Source organism: Apium graveolens, chromosome 3 (genome assembly GCF_009905375.1).
Source record: "Apium graveolens cultivar Ventura chromosome 3, ASM990537v1, whole genome shotgun sequence".
In the NCBI taxonomy this organism is placed as follows: domain Eukaryota; kingdom Viridiplantae; phylum Streptophyta; class Magnoliopsida; order Apiales; family Apiaceae; genus Apium; species Apium graveolens.
Genome location: NC_133649.1, coordinates 44,371,309 through 44,398,923, shown reverse-complemented (window position 1 = coordinate 44,398,923; position 27,615 = coordinate 44,371,309). Strand labels below are relative to the sequence as shown.

Genomic DNA, 27,615 nt, shown 5'->3' with positions numbered 1-27,615 from the left:
TCTCAACTTGTTATCATCATAGCATTGAATAATAACCATATCATTATTTCATAAGTACATTAATTGAATTTAACCTAAACTAGTCTCTGTGGGAATGAACTAGAAGAATTCTATATTACTTTCGAACGCGTATACTTGCGCGAATATTAGCACATGTTTTCATCCTAACAATAATATGGAAAACTTACCGGATGATACTGTAGAACCCGGTGTCTATATATTTGAAACTGTAACACTAGGATTGAGATTTTCTTTTTCAACACAAATATGTCTACGCTTCACAACTAAGTTCATGAGACGAATATAAGAACATGATTTATATTCAAATCTACTTACGATAAGAAAGACGAAGAAAGATACAATACCCATCGAGTCAGGAACATTCAAATTTGGGATGGGCTGCAACACTGGTGATATATTTGAGTCCTAATTTGATAAATCTTGGCTACGAATAAAATGTTTTAAACTTATGGATAAAAACACAAACCAAAGAAATCAGATAACACTCAACGTGCATAATGATTAACAGGACTTGATAATGAAAACAAACCTATAAGTGAAGTCCTTGTAGAGCTTTCCTGAGAGCGTGGATCCATGATTAATAGAAGATCACCGCAGCATGGAAAGAATGAGAAGATCAGAGGAGGCCGGAGTTATGCAGTAGTTCTGGGAGAAAAGAATTCAAAAAAATTCAAACGTACTATTTAGTTGCTACAATTAGGGAGTGTTTAGGTGTATATTAGGTTAGTTTGTAAATGGGTTATAATGAATTTAAATGTGAAAGATCCATGGATATGTGTATAATATAAAGTTTTACATGTAAAAAAATAAAATGGATCATAGATCATTGGTCATGGATAATGTAAATCATAATAGTTATAACTCGTGCAGTGCACAGGCTAATTATAACATAATATTATTATTTATATAATATTTTTTATAAAAATAAAAAAATTATAAAAGATAATTAAATATAATATAATAACTATGTATTATTGAAATTAATGATACATATATTTTTTATATTATACTTTCGACGGATTCAAATTTGGATATTTAAATATTAAGATTTAAAATATTGTTCATATTGAATATAAGGATTCTAATATATTTATTTTAAAATTTAATAATACCATCACCTATCAATACTAAATTATTAAAATCGAAAGATATTAAAAATGTGACATGATTACTTATATTTTAATACTTACACCATAAATTCTTTATTTTATAACTAAAATTTTAGTGTACAAATTCTAAATTCAGTTTCTATTTTATTTCGAAAACATTCATTTTTTAGTTATCAGTGTTTCTTAAACATAAAGAATTCTATTTCAACATAAGGAATCTTATTTCATGTTGGCTTATGTAAGATCGTAAGAGAATACAAGTTTTGTATATTTTTCAATTTCATGTATTTTTAATTTAATTTTTAGATATAGTATTTGTGTTCATCTAATGTGTTTTAACTATTAAGAATTAATTGATTATGAGATTATTTGGTCTCCAACTCGGAGAGAATTATAATTTGAATAATTTTATAAGAGTCAAATATACATATTTTTCTTACTTTTAATATTAATAATGTTTTTGAGAGTCGTGTTAACTATTTTTTAGTAAGGTATTGACCAAAAAACCAATCTTACCTATTACTATTAAAATAGCCTATTATGCTTGAAATATCATATATCTTATGCGATGCATGATTTAATTTTAATATTTACTATCATATTATTAATATATTTACTTTTTATTATAAAAAGTAAATTATGAAATAAAATAAATAAGTTTTTGAAATTTATGATATTAATTTTAGTGTAAATTATTCAATCTTATTTTTTTCAAATTTATTTATTAATTTTACAATCGAAATATGTTTTTGATATAAATGGCCAATGGAGTAGGTTTTTAGTAGCGAGTCATGTGACAACAATGTGCAAGTGTGTTGTGTGAGTGATAAGGAATAAAATAAACCCTGATTATGTAGTTAATATCGCATTAATTACGTCAGAATTGGGCTGACAGTTAAGCCCATTAGAGAAGGTCCAAAACTCTGAATATTAATTAATTATATAATTAATTAATATGGGATAAATCAACTGATAAATAAAGTCCAATTGACGATACAATTCCTTGAAGATTGACCTCCAAGGAACCTCATGGGATAAGGAATCAGTGTCCTACTTCCTAGGACTCCAAAGTCCATTCTAATTCATAAAATTGTCCACCAAGTCTCCTAACTCTAGTCCAATTCAAGGACTCCCAACATCTATAAAAAGGGCCTCACCCCACAAATCAGAACTACGTTTTGCTTAATTCTCTAGATTACAGAGATACGTAGGCATCTCGTAAAGGCTGAGTTAAGCTACGAAACACGAGAGCAGCCATTAAAGGCCTTGAGCTCCCGAACAATAAAAATAAATATAGCTTTTAATATACCCTGTTTTTTATCCATAACATTTGGCGCCGTCTGTGGGAACGCATAACAACAACCATGACGAGAACACGGAGTGGAAACAGCGCCCCTCGAGGAACACCAGGTGGGATGACCCAAACGATTTCGTCAACGGTGGAGATACCTTCGCCTTCGACCTATGCCGCCACCCAAGGAGGAGCCCAGGTAGGGGCAACTGAACCTCAGCCACAAGGGACGATTCCCCCGGCTCTTCAAGGGATGAATTCCCAGCTTCAACAACTATATACTCCTGTGAATTCTCAACCCGTTGGGTATAAGTATTCAACTGTTGTGACCACTAACCCCCCTTATGGTATGCCCCTTTACCCTGAGATTGGAGGAAGTGGACATGCTAATCGGAGTGAAGCACAAGGGCAGGCGCCCCAATATATACGTGGTTTGGCTCCCATCCCGGAGGATCAAGAATTCTCTAGTCCTTACACTGAGAGAGACTCTGAATCTTTGGATGATGATGTGGCCCGGAGAAGGAGGCGTGCTGGTAAAGAGCCGATGCCTGATGGTAACCAGCGCCCTAGGAGCACCCGAGGGACGAATCCCCAAGAAGTGCGGGAGAGAATCAGGGCTCACGAGGTTGAGATTCAAAGGCTGAAGCGTGACTTGGAGGTGCACCAAATCTCCAGACCCCTACTACCTCCAAGGGGGAGAAATCCTCCTCCAATCATAGACCTGGATGGTCCGCTACAGAGAAGGGTTGTTGTCCCAAGGGCTGATCCAAGTAATTCTCTCCCCCTGGGAGATCCTGATGATCCTACTCCACCATTTACTCATTTACTGAAGAAATAATGAACGCCCATATCTAAAAGAAGTTTAAGATGCCCACCCTCAAAGTTTATGATGGCACTGGAGATACCTCTAATCATGTCAGGACATTCTCTAATGCACTGTTGTTGCAGCCCGTGAATGACGCTATTAAGTGTCGGGCCTTTCCTCAAACTCTGTCGGAAATGGAACAAAGATGGTATAGCCGTTTGCCTCCAAATTCTATTGGGCCTTTCAGAGAGTTAATTCAGGCTTTTATTAAGCAGTTCATCAGTGGGAGAGTGCATGAGAAAAGTTCAGCATCCCTCATGAGCATTGTGCAGGGAACAAAAGAGTCCTTGAGGGACTATCTGAATCGTTTCACCAAGGAAGCTTTAAAAGTCCCTGATCTTGATGATAAGGTAGCTATGATAGCACTGCAACAAGGAACTAGGGACGAGTTCTTCAAGATGTCATTGGCCAAGCACCCCCCTGAAAGTATGTTACAGCTCCAAGATAGGGCCGGGAAATACATCAAAGTGGAGGAGAGCATGAGAAAGATAATAGTGAATAACGAGCCCGCTGGTGGCAAAAAGCGAAAGACTGATCTGGAATATATTGCTAAGGACAAGTATCCTAGAGCTGAGCAAAACACTGATTTGACCCCGAAGAAGGAAGGACCTGGGCAAAAGTTCACTGAATATGCTAAGTTGAATGCTCCTAGAAGCAAGATCTTGATGGAAATTGAGAAAGATATAGATATTCGTTGGCCTAAATCCCTGAAGGCTGATCCTACCAAGCTAGATAAGAGTAAATATTGCAGATTTCACAAGGATGCTGGTCATGCCACCGATGAGTGTAGACAATTGAAAGATGAAATAGAGTTCCTCATTCGAAAAGCAAGGTTGGGCAAGTACAATGGAGATGGAGGAGATAAAATAACAATGGGAGAAAAAACTTTGATGATCATAGGAGGGACCAAGACGATCAGGGGCGAAATCCCCATCCTATGGGACCGGTGATAAATGCAATCTTTGGAGGACCACGCCCCCGAGGACCTGTGATAAATACAATCTTTGGAGGACCAACTGCTGCTGGTTTATCCAAAAAGTCAAGGAAAGCATATACTAGAGAATTTATGCATATTGTTGGGGAAGCCCCGAAGAGGGCTAGGACAGGAATAACAATGGCATTTGATGATTCTGACTTGGAGGGTATGAAATTTCCTCATAATGACCCGTTGGTCATAAAACCGATAATAGGGAACAGCCCAGTGAAGAGAGTCCTTGTAGATAACGGTGCCTCGGTGGACATCTTGCTCCATTACACCATTTTAAGGATGGGTTACAATGATTCTCAATTGACCCCGACTGATATGCCGATATATGGATTCGCAAGAGTGGAATGCCCCGTGGAAGGGATAATTAAGTTGCCAACGACCATAGGTCAGGAACCAAGATAAGCAACATAAATGTTGGACTTTCTAGTGGTGATGGCTAGTTCAACTTATAACGCAATCATGGGAAGAATAGGAATACATGCCTTCAAGGAAGTCCCTTCTTCCTACCATTCAATGATGAATTTTCCCACCCGGAATGGGATTGGAGAAGAGAAAGGAGATCAAAAGATGGAAAGGAGTTGTTATGTAGCCTCTCTTAGGGCAGATGGAGTTGGGGGGCAGGTTTTGCCTATTGAAGACATGGATATCCATGAAAATGATGAGAAACGAGGGAAGCCAACAGAAGACTTGGTTCCAATTCCTTTGTCTCCCGAGGATCCTAAGAAAGTGACTTTCATTGGAGCAACACTAGAGGAACCCCTTAAAGGGAAGTTGGTGAAATTTTTACAAGAAAATAGTGATGTGTTTACATGGTCGGCAGCTGATATGCCAGGCATAAACCCGGAACTGATCACTCACAAGCTGAATATGGATCCAAATCGAAAGACTGTGAAGCAAAAGAAAAGAAGCTTTGCTCTAGAGAGGCAAAAAGCTATTAAACAAGAAGTATAGAAACTCTTAGAGGTTGGTTTCATTGAGGAGATACAGTTTTCGGAATGGTTAGAAAACCTGTGATGGTAAAGAAGGCTAATGGAAATTGGAGGATGTGTGTGGATTTCACCGATCTGAATGATAGATGTTACTATTGGTCATGAGATGCTGAACTTCATGGATGGATATAGCGGATATAATCAGATCAAGATGCACAAGGATGACATCCCAAATATATCATTCATTACTGACTTTGGTGTTTTTTGTTATCTTGTTATGGCGTTTGGTCTCAAGAATGCAGGAGCCACCTATCAAAGGTTGTTGAATAAGATTTTAAAGGGCCTTATAGGCAAAACTATGGAAGTTTATGTTGATGACATATTAGTCAAGACTCTAGTGAAAACTGACCACATAACCCATTTGAGGGAAGCCTTTGAGGTCCTGAGATATCACAAAATGATGTTAAATCCTGCAAAGTGTGCTTTCGAAGTGGGGTCTGGGAAGTTTTTGGGACTGATGGTCTCCAAGGGAGGAATCGAGGCCAATCCTTATAAAATAAAGGCAATTTTGGATAGCCCCCAAAGACTATCAAAGATATTCAAAAGCTCACTGGAAGGGTTGCTGCGTTTGGGCGGTTCATCTCCAAGTCTGGGGACAAGTGCTTGTCGTTCTTCAAATACTTGAAGAAGGTTAAGGATTTTCTATGGACTGAGGAAAGCCAGTTAAAAAAGTATATGGTTCAAGCCCCGTTGTTGGCCAAACCAGCTCTGAATAAGGTTTTGTATCTATATTTGGCTATCTCAGAGAATGCTTTGAGCGCTGTATTGGTTAAGAAGGAACTTAAAGACCAGAAACCCATATATTACGTTAGTAAAATCTTGCACGGAGCTGAGTTGAATTATTTAACTATTGAGAAGTTTGCTTTAGCCTTGGTGATGGCCTCAAGGAAGTTGCGCCCTTACTTCCAGGCTCATAAAATTGAAGTACTAAGAAATCAGCCCTTGAGAAATATTATTCATAGTCCCAAAGCTAGCGGAAGGCTGATTAAGTGGGCAATAGAATTGGGAGAATTCGATATCAAATACAAGCCACGAATGGAAAGAAAAGCCCAGGCATTGGTTGACTTCGTGGTGGAATGTACTATACCCAACCAAGAAGTCTGGGGGCAGGAAGATACTATACCTCAAGACACCAAAGGTGATAAAGGAAACAAAGAAAAGGGCGTTAAGGAGAAGGAATATTGGGTTCAATATTTTAATGGAGCATCAAAAATAAATTCAAGCGGAGCAGGGCTAGTTTTACAAAGCCCCGATGGATTCTTGATTGAATATGCTATGAAGCTAGACTTCCCAACTACAAACAATGAAGCAGAATATGAAGCTCTGATAGCCGGCCTAGGCCTGGCAGGGACATTGAGAGTCAAGAACTTAAAAGTCTGTGGAGACTCGAAGTTGGTCATATCCCAGGTCAAGGGAGAGTTTGAGGCAATGGATGATACAATGGCTAAGTATGTCCGCCTAGTAAGGGCTGTGATGACTCAGTTCGATGAATGCTGTAACGACCGAGAAATTACGCTTGTATTACATTTTAATAAAGGTGATTTATATGTATTATTATGTCAGTAAGTGTGATTAGTCATAAAACCATAACTTCTAAGTGCTATCTGTTATCTGTTTTGATCAGAATGTGTACCGGGTATTTATTGAGTGTTTTATTATAAGTTATATGTTCTATATCAAAATCCGTACAACCCAAACAGTGTTTTAAAAGCCCATAATTCAAACAAAAACATTGGCCCTATTTTGCCAAGTATGGCCTATACCACATCGATATTCTGAACAGCTAGACGTTTTACAAATTTATCTTTTTCGCGAAAAATGACTTTTTCGGGCCCCTTCGGGTGTCAAAAACCCCACAAAAATCATATTTTTATTTTTATATGATCATGAAATTATCAAACATCATTTTTCTTTGCATTTTTATTTTATTCACAATTTTTGGGAATTTTTGGCATATATTTTGTATTTATTGGATAATTAAAAATTCATAATTAATACCCAAAAAAATTATAAAAATTGGGGCAAAATAAATTTATTAGATGTGTAATTAGACCCTTAATTTTATTTAGGGGTATTATTTTAGCTAGTATAAATAGCTGATTTATTATTAATTAGTTAATTATAGAAAAATCAGAATATTCAAGAATTAGAAGTGTTGGTGAAGAACAAGTCAGGAATTAAACCTCAGATTTGAATGTGATTCTGTTACTCAAATCCTTCATGTAAGTAGTCGTTGTGAAGCTTATCAATCCTACTTTATGTTTTTGCAGTTAATTTTAGTAGAAGATTGATTGATTTTAACTTCGTAATTTAGGTTTTCTACTCGAAATTAGGGGTTTTCGATTGGGGAATCGTTTGACTGTTTTGATGATTTGTATAGCTTATTCATAGTCTTAGGAATGATTTGGTATATTTATTTTGATTTTATAACCCCTGGAAGACTATGAACGTTTTCTTGGTTTTTAGTTGGTTTTGATTTCGTTTTCTTTAAATTATAGATGTTTTTGGTTGATGTTAACTATTGGGAATGATTATAAAACTCTGTAGCTTTGATTTGGTATCGATTTTGTGAAATTTGGTTACGTTTTTGGTGAGGAGCAATTTTTCGATGAAGCTCATCGGAGAAGCTCGGGGATTTGGCCGGAGATGGAGGTAGGATGGTGACAGGACGGAGGTGATGCGGCGGAGAAGTGGCGGAGACGTTGCTGCAGCCGTGGGGAATCGATTGGCATTAGAAATTGGAAGAAATGAGGGCCTGGGAGCTGGGAATTGACTCGTCGGAAAACTCGGCCGATGGCCGGAGTAGCAGCAGAAACCGGCGGGTCGACCCGTGTTCTGGAAGACCCGGTTATCGACCAATTGACCCGAAACGAAGACCCGGTTTTGATCCACAAGACCACCTGTTCCGTTTTCCAAAAAAGTTTCTAAATTTTTAATTAATTATCTTTATTTCAATAAATAAGAAATTAGTTTTATAAATTATAAAAATCAAATAAAAATCAGATTTAAAAATCTGAAATATTTTGTAAATAATTTCTAAATTATTTTATTAATTTAGAAATTTGAAATTCTAATTATTTATATATTTATTTAATTATTTATCTATTTGTTTCTTTATTACTTAATAATTAAATAATTATTTAATAAATAAGATTAAATAATTAGATCGAATAATTCGATTATGATTCGGTAAATAATCAATTTGAGCGAGTAACTTGTAGTTATTCGAGTTGTGTTTCGAGAATTTGAAAATTGGTGTGCGAGTATCGATTCATTTATTTTTGCGATCATATTTCGTAATAATTATTCGTATCGATTAATTAATTTTAAGTAATCGATTAAGCAAATAATTTGTAATAAATTGTAACTAAATTCTAAAATTTAGGGAATAATTATTTTAAAATATAATAATTCTTAATTAATTATTTAAAAATATAATTAAGATTTAATAATTATGATTAATTAATTATAATTGATTTATAATTAATTAAATCTTGTTTATTGCGTAACAAACAAACCGTCTATCCGATTTAAGTGAAACGAAGACCCTTAGACTCAGAAATTGACCCGTATCTATTAAAAATAATTATAAATCATAATTTCTTTCAAAAGCGAGTCGACTTATGATAATTATTTGTTTATAGACCCTATTAGTGATAAAAATGAGTTAAATAAATCTCGGAAAATTAGGAATCGTGCCAGATAGTGTTTGTTAAAGCAAATATAAGTCTAGTATCGATTCTAAAAATAAATTATTAGTCTAAATTAATTATATGCCTTATGTGCTATGTGATTTACTTGATTATGTGAACTCTATGTGTTAGATAATTATATACGAGTCAGATAATATCGTATGGGTAGACGATTTGGGTTACATGGTATCAATCTGAGATTCCGTACGATGTAAGTCAGCTAAACAAGTATCTTTCCTTGATAGATTTAGAACCAATAAGGCGAATCAAGTAGGAGATAGAAGGATGTGAATCATACGAGGTGAAGTGTGCACCAGGAAAGTTTTTCCCCTATTCTAAATTCAGAATAGTGAATCACATCCAACTTTCCATTACAATTACACATTTATAATTCTTGTTCACAAACACTAATACACAATTATTGATCCTTTGTTTCTATTCCATTTCGATTCTTGATTTCTCCTAATTCATTGAATCCTCTTGTTAGGCCCCAATGTGTTTGTAGAAGGGGGGTTGAATACAAATAATACTGAATAATCGAATTTAGTGCGGAATAAAAAATTGAAATAAAATTCAAGTTAAATAAAAATATTATTAAACTTGAAAGGTGTTACAACAACGGTATCGATTACAAGGGGTTAATCTCAAATTAATTATCACAAATCTAGAATAAATTCGACATGAACTTTTTCTATTTTTACAATAAAAAGATTCAAATGCCAAACGCAATTTGAGATTAAGTTCTAGGGATTATGATCCGCTAGATAGTTACACAAGAACTAGAGAATGATTTCTAGTGGTTTGGATTTAACTTTACTAACTAGAAATTGTTGATCTTGAATTTGCAGTTGAAGGATGAAATGTTTTCTGCTCTGCTTTTCTTTTGTTTTTTTGGTTGGTTGACTTGTGTTCTGTGTTTTGTGTCTTCTGCTGCTTCTGTCTTTTTAATTCGATCAACAGAATCACTTGAACTGGAATGACAATCGGTTGAACTAGCAAGACAATCTGCTGAACCAGTAGAACTTTCGGTATGACAATCAGTTTAAGCTAGTATGACTTTCGGCAAGACTATCTGTTGAACTAGAAAGACTATCAAACTGAACTAGCAAGACTATCTCCTTCTAGTAGAACTTTCGGTGAGATAATTGAAATGACCTGGCATGACAATCGGTATGACAATCCAGATTATCATGCTGAATTAAAACAGATATTAATCCAATTATAATTCTGAAAATTCTTAATATTAATTCAGAATTAATTAATCAATTAATTCAATTAATCAATAAATCAATCTTTGCAGATTTAATTTATTTTCTTAATTAAATTATATGACTTAATTAATTAATAGAGAATTAATACTACTCTTCAACAGCAACCATTCTTCTGAAAATCACTGAGAATTATGAATCAATTCCACCACTTCAATGTTGACACTCGATGTACTGTCTGGTTCATGAGTGACTAACTTCCGTGACGTTTCTTCATGTCTTGACTTTTATACTTGATTTTCTTCAGATTAAATCCTTGTAATTCTCTGATACCCTGCGAGATCTCTGTCACTTGATTAAATCCACAATCTTGATTTATATCACTGAGGCTTGATCAATTTCTTGAACTTCTTCCAGTGAAGTAATTCCTCAAGTCTGTAGATGAACATTGTTTCTGAATCCTTTGACAGATGTTAATTTGAGAGATCTCTTTGACGGTAGATCCACTATTTACTTGTTACATTCTTATTTGAGTTGAGTTAAATCCTTGAATAAACAAATAGGTTATGACATATGCCTTACAATCTCCCCCTATTTGTTTGTTAGACCATAACAACAAATACCTAGAGGATAACTCAACTAACAAATAAGAAAAAGATGTAAACAGAAATGGATATGTGAAGAAGATGGCCGATGCCAAAGAATATGTGAAGAAGTGTGATCGTTGTCAGAAACATGCACCGGTTGTTCGACAACCCCCCGAGATGCTAATTTCCATCAACTCTCCCATCCCCTTTTCCATGTGGGGAATGGATATACTTGGGCCTTTCCCTATGGCCACGACACAAAGGAAGTTCCTGATTGTAGCTATTGATTATTTTACTAAATCGATTGAAGCTAGACCTTTAACCAAGATCACAACTAAGCAGGTTGCACAATTCCTGTGGGAAAACATCATGTGCAGATATGGAATCCCGCGCATCCTCGTCACCGATAATGGAACACAATTCAACAATGAGGAATTCAAGAAGTATTGCGAGGCTTATGAGATTGAGTTGCGGTTTACCTCCGTAGCTCACCCGCAAGCCAATGGGTAAGCGGAAGTGGCGAATTGTATAATCCTGGATGGACTGAATAAGAGGATCGAGAAATCAAGAAATAATTGGGTGGATTAAATACTCCCAATACCGTTGGCCTATAGAACAACTTGTAGAGTTACTACGGGAGCAACTCCCTTCATGTTAGCATATGGGGCAGAAGCGGTTGTTCCTATGGAGATATCACATTTATTTCCCAGGATCCAAGCTTTTAATGCTGGGGAAAATGAGAAAGGGCGAATATTAGCCTTGGATCTAATTGATGAAGTACGAGATGAGGCACATGCGAAGATAGTGGAATATCAGAAAAAGGCTTCATTCTACTACAACCTAAGGGTTAAAGAAAGGCTCTTCAAGCAAGGTGACTTGCTTCTGAGGAAAGTGGAAACTTCCAGTATTGGGCAGAAGGGAACACTTGCCCCAAATTGGGAAGGGCCTGATAAGTGGCATTTTATACCACTTAGAGTATCTCATAACGGCTTGAATTGATGTCTTGTAATCGAGTATTTTGTGTATTTGATGTGTTTTTCTAGTGTTTTTGCATTTCAGGGTATAATTTGCTTATATAGGGAAAATTCATCAAAATAAGACTAGGGAAGTGCTTGGGATCAGTTGCGGGGAGTTGTGCGAAGAAATCAGCAAAATCAGAAGAAAAAATATTATTTTTCCAAAAAGGTTGTAGGCGCCCGCCTGGAAGGAGCAGGCGACCGCCTGCCAGGAGGCGCCCGCGTGGAGATTGGAGGCGGCCTCCTAGGTGCGGGAATTTTAATTCTGGATTTTCTAATTCGAGTTCTATCGGGCTTCTGATAGCGCTGTTTCTTGTGGATTCTTATATAAACCTATTTGGGAGACGTTTTCACAATAAGCAAGGAACAAGTAATAAGGAGAGAAGATTAAGAAGTCCATTTTAGCACGCAACAACGAAGAAGAGGAAGCATACGTTTATCTTGTGATTCTTTTAATTTGTTGTAATAGTGGATGCTAGTTTTCTTTACACTTTGAACCTTAATACTCTTGTGACGTACTCTGTTTTTATTAAGTAATTTTTATTAGTTTATATTATTTTGTTTATATCATGTTTTCATATGAACCCATGGTGACGATGAGTTCTATCATGGGCTAATCGTGATCGTGGGGTCATAGAGGATTTACTATAGATTTCTTTAGTTAATTGTTTAATACATTAGTATTTGGTGATTGTATGATATCTAACATAGGTTGTGCTTATTCGTCTTATGTGCGTCGCGAACATATAAGATTGCGTGTTAATCTCTTGTGAAGCGATAATGAATCTTGAGATTTAGAACTTGCCATGCTAGCATAGGTTCATGTATTGTATGCATGATTGGTGGGTACCTCTAACCGTTTTACTTGTCCTGTATAATCATAATGAATAACTTGCGCTAAAATCGTTATGTTGTTAAATTCTGTAGACATATAGGATCTCAACATAATTGATGTCTATTCAGCTTCTATCTTAATTGTGGATGCTTGGTAGAATGGTATTCGTATTACGAAAGTTGGCGTTTATCAGTTTCGTGTTGTTCGATTAATATCATCACCATTACATGCTAAGGGTAATAACAATAACTATTGAATGAAGTATTAATGAAGTTATGATCTCATGTGTGTTTAATATTGATAATTTAAGTGTTTTATTCTCGTAGTTAATATTAGTTAATCAACCTTAATTGTTATTATCTTGATATTGAAGAGTAATTATACATTGGTGAGTGAGTGTTAATTAAATATAATTAATCAGAGTCTCTGTGGGAACGAACTAGAAATCATTCTATATTACTTGCGAACGCGCATACTTGCGTGATTTAATTAGTGCATGCTTTGTGCCCTAACAAGTTTTTGGCGCCGCTGCCGGGGACTCGGTGCCCTACTTAGGAAGATCTCGTGCAAAAGTTTCTGGTGAAGTTCTATCTAATGGCCAACACTGCAGCTATGAGGAGTGCTCTTACTCAATTTGCGCAGCAACAAGGAGAATCTATGTGTGAAGCTTGGGAGCGCTACAAGGAGATGTTGAGAAAGTGTCCACATCATGGTATGCCTGACTGGATGGTGATCACTGGGTTCTATAATGGTTTGGGGGCCCAATCTAGGCTCATGCTCGATGCAGCTTCTGGAGGCACTTTGTGGGCCAACAGCTATACTGAAGCCTATAATCTTATTGAACTATGGATGCAAAGGAGTATCAAAACCCAACTCAAAGGATGATGCCTGGGAAGGTAGAAGCTATTCTGGAAGTTGATGCAGCTATAGTTATTGCAGCGCAGCTCCAAGCGCTGTCCATGAAGGTCGATTCTTTAACCAGCTATGGAGTCAATAAAATAGTTATAGTCTGTGAGCTTTGTGCAGGCTCTCATGCAACAGATCAGTGTTCTCTTGTTAATGAATCTGTTCAGTATGTGAACAATTATCAGCGATCACAACAGCCTGTGTCAGCTACTTATCATCCTAATAACAGAAACCATCCCAATTTCAGTTGGAGCAATAATCAGAATGTTGTTCAGCAACCATATCAGCAAGCTGCAAGTAAACAGTTTAATCCACCTGGATTCCAGCAACCTCAACAATATGCTCAAAGGCAATCATATCCTCAACAAGGAGGTGCAGCTCCACCTTCTAGTGCTGATTTTGAGGAGTTAAAGTTGTTGCGCAAAAGTCGGGCTGTTTCGATCAAGACCTTGGAAAATCAAATTGGTCAAATAGCCAAGGCCTTGCTCAATCATCAACCTGGCACACTTCCTAGCAATACTGAAGTGCCAGGAAGGAAGGAAGCTAAGAAGCAAGTCAAAACTATCACCTTAAGCTCTGGAAAAGTTGTAAATGCTGAAAAAGCAAAAGATGGAGAAGCTGAAGTCGTAGATGAAGGAGAAAAGAAAAAGGAGAAAGAGGGGGAACCAAGGAAGACTACTGTTGAATACACTCTGCCCGAGGGTAATACAGGGGAGAAACAACTCTATCCTCCACCACCTTTTTCTAATAGATTGCAAAAACAAAAGCTGAACAAGCAGTTTGGTAAGTTTCTGGAGGTGTTCAAGAAACTTCACATCAACATACCTTTCTTTGAGGCTCTGCAGCAAATGCCTAGTTATGCAAAATTCATAAAAGGTATTCTTTCAAGGAAGGTGAAACTGGATGATCTTGATACCGTTGCTCTAACGGAAGAGTGCAGTGTTGTGCTGCAACAAAAGTTACCTCCAAAGCTTAAGGATCCAGGTAGCTTCACCATTCCTTGCACCATTGGCAAGTTTGTCAGTCGACAAGTGCCTTTGCGATTTGGGAGCAAGCATCAATCTGATGCAGTTGTCTATCTTCAAAAAGCTGAATTTGCCTGATCCAAAGCCCACATACATGTCTCTATAATTGGCTGATCGTTCTATTATATACCTATGAGGCATCGTGGAGGACGTGCTAGTAAAGGTGGACAAGCTCATCTTTCCTGCAGATTTTGTCATTCTGGATTTCGAGGAAGATAAGAAGATTCCCATAATCTTGGGAAGACCTTTCTTGGCTACATGCCGTACCTTGATTGATGTACAAAAAGGTGAACTTACTATGAGGGTGCAAGATCAGGATGTGACATTCAATGTGTTCAATGTGATGAAATTCCCTACGGAAGATGAAGAGTGCTTCAAGATGGATTTGGTCGATTCTGCAGTTATTTCATAACTTGATCATGTGCTAAGGCCGGGTGCCTTAAAAAAAGCCTTATTAGGGGAATTTGACAATAATGATGAGGAAGGCAATGAGCATTTACAATATCTAAATGCTTCTCCTTGGAAACAAAAGCTAGACATGCCATTTGAATCTCTTGGTAATACTGATCTCAAGAATGCTGAGGGAAAGCTCAAACCATCAATTGAGGAAGCACCTATTTTGGAGCTTAAACCATTGCCTGAACACTTGAGGTATGCTTTTTTAGGTGATGCATCTACTTTACCTATTATTATTGCATCTAACCTTTCAGGTAGTGATGAGGACAAGCTCTTGAGGATTTTAAGAGAATTCAAATCGGCCATCTGATGGACTATAGCAGATATAAAAGGGATCAGCCCTTCATACTGTATGCATAAAATTCTGCTAGAGGAAGGTAGCAAGCCGACTGTTGAGCAACAACGAAGGCTTAATTCTATAATGAAAGAAGTGGTGAAGAAAGAAATTCTAAAGTGGCTGGATGCAGAAATCATATATCCTATTTATAACAGTTCATGGGTGATCCCCGTGCAATGTGTACCTAAGAAAGGAGGTATTATTGTGGTAGCAAATAAGAAGAACGAGCTCATCCCCACTCGAACAGTCATAGGCTGGAGGGTATGCATGGATTACAGAAAGTTGAATAAAGCCACAAGGAAGGATCACTTCCCTCTTCCATTTATTGATCAGATGCTCGATAGGTTGGCTGGTCATGAGTATTATTGTGTCCTGGATGGCTATTCGGGCTACAATCAGATTTGCATTGCACCAGAAGATCAAGAGAAGACTACTTTCACTTATCCATTCAGCACGTTTGCTTTCCGTAGAACTTCTTTTGGCTTATGTGGTACACCTGCCACTTTTCAGAAATGCATGATGGCTATATTCTCTGATATGATTGGAAATAATGTCGAAGTATTCATGGACGACTTCTCCATCTTTGGACATTCGTATGATGAATGCTTGAATAATCTTCGTTTGGTGCTCAAAAGGTGTGTGGAAACCAATTTGATGCTCAATTGAGAAAAATGTCACTTCATGGTGCAACAAGGCATCATTCTTGGGCATAAGGTCTCTAGTAAGGGTCTTGAGGTGGATAAAGCCAAGGTGGGAGTCATTGAAAATCTTTCGCCACCTATTTTTGTGAAAGGAATCCGTAGTTTTCTTGGTCATATGGGTTTTTATCGGTGTTTCATCAAGGACTTCTCTAAGATTTCTAAGCCGTTGTGCAACTTGCTCGAGAAAGATGTGCCTTTCAAATTTGATGATGAATGCTTGGCAGCATTAGAGACTCTCAAGAAGAGTTTAATCAATGTACCAGTTATTACGGCACCTGATTGTAGAGAACCTTTTGAGATGATGTGTGATGCAAGTGATTATGCAGTGGGAGCAGTTCTTGGGCAGCGAAAGTCTAGTATCTTTCATGTGGTCTACTATGCTAGTAAGACACTAAATGGAGCTTAACTGAACTACACCACTAGTGAGAAGGAGCTCTTGGCTATAATTTTTGGTTTCGAGAAATTTCGATCGTATCTACTTGGGACAAAGGTGACAGTATTCACTGATCACGCTGCCATCCGCTATCTGGTCTCAAAGAAGGATTCGAAGCCTAGGCTTATTCGTTGGGTGCTCTTCCTACTGGAATTTAAGTTAGAGATCAAGGATCGAAAAGGTACTGAAAATCAAGTAGCTGACCATCTCTCGAGATTGGAGAATACCGATTCTACTTCATATTATAAGACATTGATCAATATATCTTTTCTGATTGAGCAGTTGTTCGCAATTTAAGAGGAAGAACCATGGTTTGCAGACATTGTGAACTATCTTGTTAGCAATATAATGCCTCATAATATAAATGCGGCACAAAAGAAGAAGTTTTTACATGAGGTGAAGTGGTACATATGGGATGAACCATATTTGTTTAGACAAGGAGCTGACCAGATTATCAGGAGATGTATCCCATTCTGTGAGACGGAGGGGATATTACGAGACTATCATTCCACAGTTTATGGTGGTGAAAAGACAGCAACTCGTATTCTTCAAGCAGGTTTTTTCTGGCCTACATTATTTAAGGATGCACATCAGTTCATTTTAAGGTGTGATCGTTGTCAAAGAGTTGGGAATCTTACCAGAAAGAATGAAATGCCTTTGAATGTGATGCTTGAAGTTGAGGTCTTCGATGTTTGGGGAATCGATTTCATGGGACCATTTATCTCGTCCTGCAATAATCAGTACATCTTGCTGGAAGTTGATTATATCTCAAAATGGGTAGAAGTCAAGGCTCTGCCAATTAATGATGCAAAGGTAGTGTTGAGTTTTCTTCATAAGCAGATATTCATAAGGTTTGGAACGCCATGAATTATCATAAGTGATGAAGGGTCGCATTTCTGCAATCGTAAGTTCACTTCTATGATGCAACGCTACAATGTGAATCATCGCATCACTACTTCCTCTCATCCGCAAACTAATGGTCAAGCTAAAGTGTCTAATAGAGAGATCAAGCGCATTCTAGAGAAAGTCGTTTGTCCGTCAAGGAAAGATTGGTCTTTGAAGCTCGATGAAGTTGTTTGGGCTTATAGAACAGCATACAAGACTCTAATTGGGATGTCCCCGTTTCAGCTTGTCTATGGTAAGGGATGTCATTTACCTGCGGAGCTTGAGCATAAGGCTTATTGGGCATTGAAGAAGTTGAACCTTGATCTAGATGAAGCTGGGAAGAAGCGAATGCTTCAGTAAAATGAACTTGATGAATTTTGACTTCAAGCGTACGAAAACAACAAAATGTACAAGGAAAAAGTAAAAAAGTGGCACGACAGGAAGCTATCTCCTAAGTCATTTATGTCGGGGTAACAAGTTCTTCTATTCAACTCTCGTCTCTGACTTTTTCCTGAAAAGTTGAAATCAAGGTGGTCTGGACCATATATCGTCAAAACTGTGTTTCCACATGGAGCGGTGGAGATTTTTGAGAATGATCCGGGCCAAGCATTCAAAGTAAATGGTCAGAGATTGAAGCACTATTATGGGGATACGGCAAACCGGGAAGTGGTTAGTGCCATTTTATTGTCAACTTGATCGCAGTACTCTACGCCAAGCTAATGACGTAAAAGAAGCACTTCTTGGGAGGCAACCCAAGATATGAGACCATAGGAACCCTTAGAATTTAGTACGCTATCTAAAAACCCAAAAAAAATCAGAAAATTGAGGGTAAAATTTTTTTTTCCCCAGTGACCATGCAGGCGCTCGCCTGCTAGGACCAGGCGGCCGCGTGCTAGCAGGTGCCCGCCTGGTGGTTCCAGGCGCCCGCCTGCGGACCTGAATATTGAAAAATCGGGTTTTCAGCCTATAAAAAAAACACAAAAACAAAACCACAACACCACAAACCCCATTACCCACGATTTTCTTCCTACAAATTAGCCACAAATCTACTCCTAATCTAATTCTAACCTTAATCCTACCCTATATATACACACAAACTCCCCATATACCTCCCATATACTTTCATCTTACAAACTCTTTCCTACACACAAAACACAACTCTCAAACCCTTATTCTCGGTTTCAATGGCCCCAAAGAGATCTCGAACTATAGAGAGCAGTAGCACCATTGCGACTGATGATTCTTCAAGGAGTACTGCTGCGAGGCCCCGATTGGTGGATAGGGCTGCTGAGGAGGAGTATGTTAAGCTTCTGACTAAGCCGATTCTGAAGGAGAGTGGGTTCTTGCAATCAGGGAGGGATGGTGAGTTTTTATCGATGATTGCAGAGAAGGGTTGGATTACTTTCTGCGAGTCACCTGAGGCTGTACCGATGAGTGTTGTTCGCAAGTTCTATGCAAATACCAAGGCCGGCAAGAATGGGTATTCTGTTGTTCGTGGGCTTACTGTTAATTATTTGCCCGAGGTGATTCGCCGTTTTATTGGGAAGCGACGAAGGAAACCCCAGGAGGAGAATTGGAAAAGGCCCCCGAGGATTTTAACTCAGATTTGGTTATTGCTACTCTCTTTCAGCCGGGCACGGTGTGGAAGTTTAAGAGGGGTTCCAATGATTATCGTTATTTCCCGGCTATTGCAATGAACAGGTACGCTCGTGCATGGAATGCCTTTATTTGTGCTAATATTTTTCTTTCTTTGCATGCACATGAGGTTACAGTTGAGAGAGCCAGGTTGTTGTGGGGGATTCTGAATGAGGAGTATTATGTGGACCTTGGTGAGTTTATCTACCAAGGGATTTTGAAGTTTTTGAGGGGGAAGTCACAGTACAATATCCCGTATGCCTCTATTGTCATAAAGTTGTGCAAGGCTGTTGGAGTCCATAGGTTTTCTTATGAGCAGCTGCAGATGCCGGCCGCTCCTATTGATTCGTCGACGCTGAATACGATACAGGAGTGGACGGGTGGAGAGCCCGAGTTACATGGTTTGGGATATCACCTTCCAGGAGGACGTCCAGCAGCTGGTGCTACCATGGCTAGGCCCAGTCAGGCACAGGGGGAGGCAGGTTCTTCTAGAGGCCAGGGAGGAGATGGTTCGGTATTGGCTGATGTCCAGTACAGAAGGCTTTCCAGGAGGATGGATGCGATGTATGAGTCGCAGAGTAGGTTTGCGCAGGAGCTCACCCTAGCACTTGGGACTGCTTTTAGAGGACTTGGAACTGACATCCAGTGGCCCGTTTTTGGAGAGGATTCTGCTTATCCACCTCCTGACACTCCATCCTCTGAGGGTGATGATGATTATGATTCCTCTGAGTAGGTATACCCTGTTCCTTTCTATTGCCTTCATTGGGGACAGTGAAGATTTTAAGTTTGGGGGTGGTAGTTAAGGAGCATATTTGTGTGTGTGTCATGTAGTTGCATTTTCATGATAGTTTAGTTCATATAGTTGCATATTTTGCCAATTAGTTTTTTATATATATAGTTTTTTTATTTTATAGCTTTATTTATCATGTCATATAGCTCATGCATATACCATGATCCCTTATGTGTTGCTTTATCGATTGATATGTGATATTGATGCAAGTGTAGTGATAACGTTAGAGTGATGTTGAATCTTGTTAGGTTGGCATGCATGATAGAAACACTTGTAATTTCACTAAGTCTTAGAGTATGCATAAGGACTAGATTGTTGTCATGATTTGATGGTTTTTGAGGTTAATCTATTGCTTATGCTTAGAATATATGATAGGCTCTTAATGATAAAAGGCATGAAAAGATAAAATTGGAGTAAAAATTGGAATTCATTGCTAGTTGTGGCTAGGCATCAAATGGCTAGTAGCCGGCTCGTATTGTATGCGAGTAGTCTAGGGTTGAGCAAGATGGAGCAAAATGCACTTGCTCAGAAATTTTAAAAAAATATAGGAAAAAAAATATAGAAAAAAGAAAAAAGAAGAAAAAGAGAAAAAATATGGTTTAATGCATATTTGATCACGAGTAAGCTCTTTGGTATTCGAGTTATTAGGTTCTTAGGGGACTTTGTGCCTAGTGACCTAAGGTTTTTATAGTCTGGGATCCGCTAACCTAACGCTCGCTAAATGGATGCCATTGTATAAGTCTTTTGTGGACCTCACTCATTGCACGATCAAATGAGCATTTGTTATGTGTTGAATAAAAGCATGATTCCGTAATAAATTCCAATGATCTTGAAGTGTTATAGGTCATTTTGTATCTAGAATATATTCTTCATATAATCTTGTGATTGCCTTGAGGATAATTGAGTTATGGTAATTGATCTAGTTTTGAAGCATATTTATTAAGCATTCGCACACACCACATTTCTAGTTGTATGTTAGCTTGCGTGGTTTGATTGATCTTTAGTCGCCTAATTGCATTTGTTGATATATCATGTGTTGGTTGGTTTAGTCATCGCGATGGGGATCACTGCATTTCACGTAGTTTGCATTCATGCATGTTTCTATTATGCTTTTTAGCCTGTGACGCTTGAGGACAAGCATCGATTTAAGTTTGGGGGTGTGATAAGTGGCATTTTATACCACTTAGAGCGTCTCATAACAGCTTGAATTGATGTCTTGAAATTGAGTATTTTATGCGTTGTTCTAGTGTTTTTGCATTTCAGGGTATAATTTGCTTATATAGGGAGAATTCATCAAAATAAGAATAGGGAAGTGCTTGGGATCAGTTGCGGGGAGTTGTGCTAAGAAATCAGCAAAATCAGAAGAAAAAAATATTATTTTTCCAGAAAGGTTACAGGCGCCCGCCTGGAAGGAGTAGGCGACCGCCTGCCAGGAGGAGCCCGCGTGGAGATTGGAGGCGGCCGCCTGGGTGTGGGAATTTTAATTCTGGATTTTCTAATTCGAGTTCTATCGGGCTTCTGACAGCGCTGTTTCTTGTGGATTCTTATATACACCTATTTGGGAGACATTTTCACAACAAGCAAGGAACAAGTAACAAGGAGAGAAGATTAAGAAGACCGTTTTAGCATGCAACAATGTAACACCCCCAAATCCGGGGTCGGGGATCCGGGTTGTCACGAGTTCCATTTCCCTTAATAACACCCAATCTTAATAAACAATCAACTACTCCGTACTGTGACTCCACAAAAAACACACACACCACAAGTTATAGTCTCAGAGATGAATATCCAAAAATAACACGAGTCATTTTATTCCAAAATTCTATGCCATTACACCTTAAAAGGGTTTCTGAATAAATTTACATTTCTTTGCCATTATTACAATTCATAAAGATACATAAGTCTGGTACATCAAAAGTTGAAAGCCTAGCCTATTGGTAGTTCCTACCTCAGCTACAGCGACATCAACGCCAATAGGAAACTGCAGAACGTTTCCTATCCGCTCGCGAATTGGGAGCTTGGTCTTGTTCATCTTGTCTATCTGATGTTGTGTGATGAAAGAAGAAAGCAAGGGTGAGCAACAAGCCCACCAAAATAATATGTATAATGATTAACAATATATGAGCATTCTCATAGTATTCATGAAAGTCTTGGTCAAGAAGAATTGAACCAACTTTGACCTCTTAATGCGACCAAGTCGAAAAATATTTAGTATATATATATACTTTTCAAAATCTTTGAAATCCTCTGCCATGCATAATATACACAGAGTTCCAGTTTATAACTGTATAAATAATCGTTGCAAGGTGATCTCATATATCTAACCTTGTCTCAACATTTTTCTGAAAATCTTTGTCATGCATAAGATAATCATTGACTAGATATAAGTTGAAAAGATGAAGTTATAAGATACTGCAATATACTTATATCTTTTCCGAATACTACTTGAACCACCACCGTTCAAGGTATAAACAGTTTCGAAAGTTCATCACATAGATGAGACTACAAGATAAGACTTGAATAGATTCAATCTTTGAAATATTTTTTAAAGGAAATGAAGTTACGAGATACTTCATTCGATGGAAACACCATTATAACTGTTTGACCCTGTCAATGCTTCGGCAACCACCCATTCGTAGCCTTTCGGTCGAAATGCTCCGGGTAGTGTTGCAGAAATATCAAACTGGATGATGAACTCATTACGGGAGTTTGCCGTGCCAGGAAGACCACTTACGATGATCAGTCACAGTAGTGCAACCCCACCATTTTCTACATGTAGAGGAGAACCTGTCAGATTTACTTGTCAACCGAACACTGGACTCCTAAGGAATGGACCGTCTTAGCGGAACTTCCAGACCATTTGGGCCAATATAATAAGGCTGGGCTGGCGCCACTCGACCACTTACGCCACTCCTAGTTCAGATGAAATCCATGACTCTGTTTCCCAAGTAAAAACTTGTTGACACGGCTCCACCAAAAAGTCGTATCTAGTTGGAAAGGAAAACTCACCGATATTTCCCAGGTGGTGTCTGTTAATGGATTAACTTGTTCTAAGAATTTTACTTCCCGAGTGTTGGGTAAGTAATCAAAAATTCTTTTATGAAAACAGCAACCTTGTTGTGAATATAAAACACTCCACAGAGCCGGATCCCTCAGGTTTTGAGCGAGTATTTGAATCCCCTTCGAAAGGAGGATCTTAAATATAAAAATGAGTTTTGGGATCCGCCCTAACTTTTAAAATCATTTTGAAGACTCGAAAACATTTTAAAGAATGTTTAGAGTAACGCTGATTTAATAAAATAAATCAGTCCCGATATGTTAGAAAGTATCTGAATATTATTATTTAAATAATATTCCCATAAGGATGATCCTTATAAAAATAATCGAGGTAGGAGTTTTAAAACTCATACTTGAAATGAAAAAAAAATAACCAAAGATATACTTATACGAAAGTATGATCTTTATTTGAATAATCGAAAATAAGTTAGATTATCGAAACATTATTCTTTAATAAAATAAAGAATATTATGTAATAAATAAGCGGAGTCATAAGTCCTCGAATGAATATTTAAAATAATATTCATTAAATAAAATAAACGGAGTCTTAAGTCCTCGAATGAATATTCAAAATAATATTCATTAATTAAACTAAACGGAGTCATAAGTCCTTGAATTAATATTCAAAATAATATTCATTAAATAAAATAAAGTTATCGCATAAACCTTATTCGATTAATAGTTTTGAAAACTATATCTATATATATATAAAAATAAATATATATATATATTATACTCTGGAACATCGACTCCCGGTTTAGAAATATGTTCACCTTTGGGTCCCCTATACTAAGGGTATACGCAACTACTGCTTATCTCTAGCATAGGTATTATGCAACTTATAAGCAATTGAATCAATAATTAGATATCAAGATTACGAAATAGACATGCATATATACCATATCAGCATGCTCCAATATATTGCAAGATTTGCTAATAAAATTCATGTACTTATCACAAGATAATGCATATACATACATACATCACAACAACAGTATAACGAATAGAAAACTTGCCTGAGCGACTGGGGGTGGTAAAAGGCCTGGGATGAGCCTGGTAACCTATAAACAACATATAAATTGGAATTAAACCAAAGTCTCTTAAGAATCTATACTTTAACCAACTAGACTCTAACGCTCGCTTTTGCGCTTAACGATTCACTTAAGTCGCTCGAATACCCTCGGTTCCACCATTTTTAATAAATTAACCATTACGAATTTTAAGACAATTATTTCGCGAGTACCCTACTAACTGCCTAATCCACTTTACACAATTATTTCATACTCCAATTAGTCATTTAAGTGCCTTAACCAAGGTTTCAAAGTAAGGCGAGGTGTAATGGTTCGTTCGCGAAATGCCGTTACTTAAAACGGTCGTTTCTCCTAAACCGTAAATCGGATTCAAGCGAACCACATATCAAAACGAAGCTCGTAATATGAACTAACTAATCATGGCAATGGTAAAAACCTAACAGTGAGTTCACGGGTCCTGATGTTAAGAACAAAAGCAGTCTATAGTAAATCGGGCATTACGACGGCTATGTTTACGCGATTTCCAAATTTAAACCATTCCAATCAATTCACAATTCAACCCACAATCACCACTACAACCAAACTTCATCCATTCTTTACTACAACAGCCCCAACAACTCAAGATTTCCAATTTATACTACTTCTCAATCATGAACTAAGAGCTTACTTAAGTTCAATAACCATGCTTCTCATGAACTATACTACTCATAACAAGCTCTAAACATGAGTACACACCCATTACACTAACCCATCATCTAAACATTATGGAATCGAAACCAATAAAACTTAAGATTAAGGGTTTGAGAAGTTATAGCTTCCTTGGAGAGTGGAGAATCACTTAGGAAGCCTTAAGTAACCCCTAAATATCTCTACTAAGCTTGGATCTTGAAGAAAACACAAAGTTGTTTCTTGACAACACTATTCACCAAGAACTTTGATGAATTGATTAGCTTAGTAAACCTTGGAATCTTGACTTCAAACTCATAACATAACCTAGTCATAAATTTTGGAAGCTAAGGAAACAAACCTCTTAATTTTTGAAGGTGTGTAGCTTGAATTTTGAAAATTTCTCCTTTGTTTTCATGAAAAAGCCGAGAGAAAAGAATGAGGGAGGAGAAGATGATGTTTGCTTGGTTGCTTTCCCTTTTTGTTTTGTTAATTACCTTTTACCATGGTAAAAAATGAATGGCTTAAAATCAACCAACAATTCCTTCCCTTTTTTGTCATGCTTATGTCATCCTTCTATGTCATCTTGTTACACTTGTCTTCTTATTGTTGGTGTGATGACATCATCATCACTAACCTCTTTGATTAACTCCTAATTACTTGGCTAATGATCGCTGATATGTTATACGGTTCGCTTAACTTTCGTTTTCGTTTATCGTTTGACGGATCATACCCGGGATCTTATTACTTGGGTTCCCTTAACCTTTCTCAATACATGATATTCCTTTTATGATCCTCTCTTATAATCCTTGAATTTAAATCCTTTTTATCCTGTTACCTTATACTCAATGCTTTCGGTATCTGGTGGATTTTCGGGAAAAAATAAAGTGTTCGAATTTGGATTCTGACGATCTTTACATACACGTATATACCATATAGAGTACTATTAAGAACTCAGAATACCAATAGAAGAACCTCTACATAGGGTGGCATGAAAAGCTTTTTTATTCGGCATAATCAGCAAACTCACTATTCATAAGGGTTACAAAAAGTCCAAAATTTTTGGGGTTATTACAGTCTCCCCTCCTTAAAAGGATTCCGCCCCGGAATCAGATAGAAAATGAATATGGATACTCTCTTAGCATTGCACTTTCTAACTCTCAAGTAAATTTTCCCACATTGTGGTTCTACCATCAAACTCTGACTAGTTTGATAACCCTTCTCCTAAGCACTTGTTCCTTTTCAATCTACAATCCTTCCTGGTTGCTCCATACAGGTTACGTCTGGTTGCATATCTATGCGGTCATATGCCCCTATTTGTCTGGCATCCGAATTACACTTCCTTAATATTGATACGTGGAACACGTTATGAACTTACTAAGGTTCGGGGTAAGGCTAGCTCATATGTTAACTTCCCAATACGACTTAATACATCCAAGGGTCCAACAATTCATGGGCTTAGCTTTCCTTTCTTTCCGAACCACATCCATCCTTTCCAAGGGAATACCTATAACAGCACTAGGTCCCCTACTTCCTATTCTTTGTCCTTTCGTGTCAATTCAACATACTTCTTATGTCCATCTTGGGCTACTACCAGCCGTCCTCTGATTAGATCTATTATATCCTTGGTCCTTTGGACTACTGCTGGTCCGATCATTTTGCGCTCTACAACTTCATCCTAACATAAGGGAAATCGACATTGTCTTCCCTCAAGGATCTCATAAGGCGATACCTCGATACTGACATACGATCGATTATTGTAAGAAAACTCAATCCACGTTAAGTGATCATTCCAAATTTCTTTCAAGTCTATTGTACAGACTCTCATGATCTCATCTAGATCTACAGCTTTTGCTTCTCAATACCCACTATTTTCCAGTTCGTAATCGTTACTATCTTCCGTACCAAATTTTATACTGATTACACTTTTGCTCGTTAGCGTTCTATAACCTTTTAATAATCACGCCAACCTTAGTATCACGAACGCGTTAGAATCGGAATACCACCATACCTGGTACCACTTCATCTCTAGCTGCCTCCATCTTTGAAAGCTTGGTCCTTCATATAGAAGTAAAAGAATTTATTGAGAGATCACTATGATCATGAACACTTGCTATATTGCATAGTTAGTACAGAAGGTGGCCAGCCTTTAGTACTTGACAAGCAATTAAACAATAGATGGTATCCTACTAGGCTTCTATCACACAGATAGATAGTCATTCGGCAATACCTCCCTTTCTGGAAGGGCTGTTCTTCTCAGCTTAAATGAAATGAAAAGGAGAGAAAAGAACGAATTGAAGAGAATTGTATATATATAAAATATACTGCCACAAAATATCTGGCTTGGAATCTACCTCTGAACTATAGAGGTTTGTCATAGGAGAATAAAACATATACGTATATATATATCAACATCAAGTATTAGAGCATCGTATTTCACGTGTCTGAATATTTACTATTCCGTTCATCATTCTATGGACCCATGCTCTTGCTCGAGCTTATAAACAATCACCTTTTAAACTCCCTCGACATCGAAAATCGAATCTGGGATTTCATTCTAGACGTCATCGTTATTAGAATTCTATGCTTGCATCGCAACCTTCCTCGTATAGTAATATGACTCTCTATTGATAAGAAGGAATAAGTACTCAATAGGTAGATAATCGACTTAATTAGCCTATCAATGATAACTTATACACCACCACGACCCTATTAGTGGTACTCACTCTCAACATCCATTCCAATACAACTCTCACAGTTGTAAAGTAATCGGCTCATTACTCGCAGAATCATTCCTGCATTACTATGGCCCACCGTTGACCTACTGTAGTCATTCGTTTTCCTCGAAATCTTAATAGCTAACCATACAGAGTCCATACATGTCGTATCAAATTCTTCTAAGGAGGCAACATAATCACCATTCATGATTCATGAAGAGCACTCCTGATCCTGACGTACATTCATGACATGAAGCAGATAAAATTGCAAAAGAGTTTCAATGAAAACAACGATAGCAGGTTAATACCATTATTAACCATATGTCTTTATTAGGAGACATGCATCTCAAGGGTTCATTTAGTCATTTCGTAAGA

At 37.5% G+C, this 27,615-nt stretch overlaps 1 non-coding gene across 1 annotated transcript; it reads right to left on the bottom strand.

Annotated features, from left to right (window-relative positions):
* Positions 1–13,210: 13,210 nt before the first annotated feature.
* LOC141715364 (small nucleolar RNA R71) lies at positions 13,211–13,317 on the bottom strand. Its single transcript, XR_012572130.1, has one exon. It is a non-coding gene; the product is annotated as a small nucleolar RNA R71 (small nucleolar RNA).
* Positions 13,318–27,615: the final 14,298 nt, after the last annotated feature.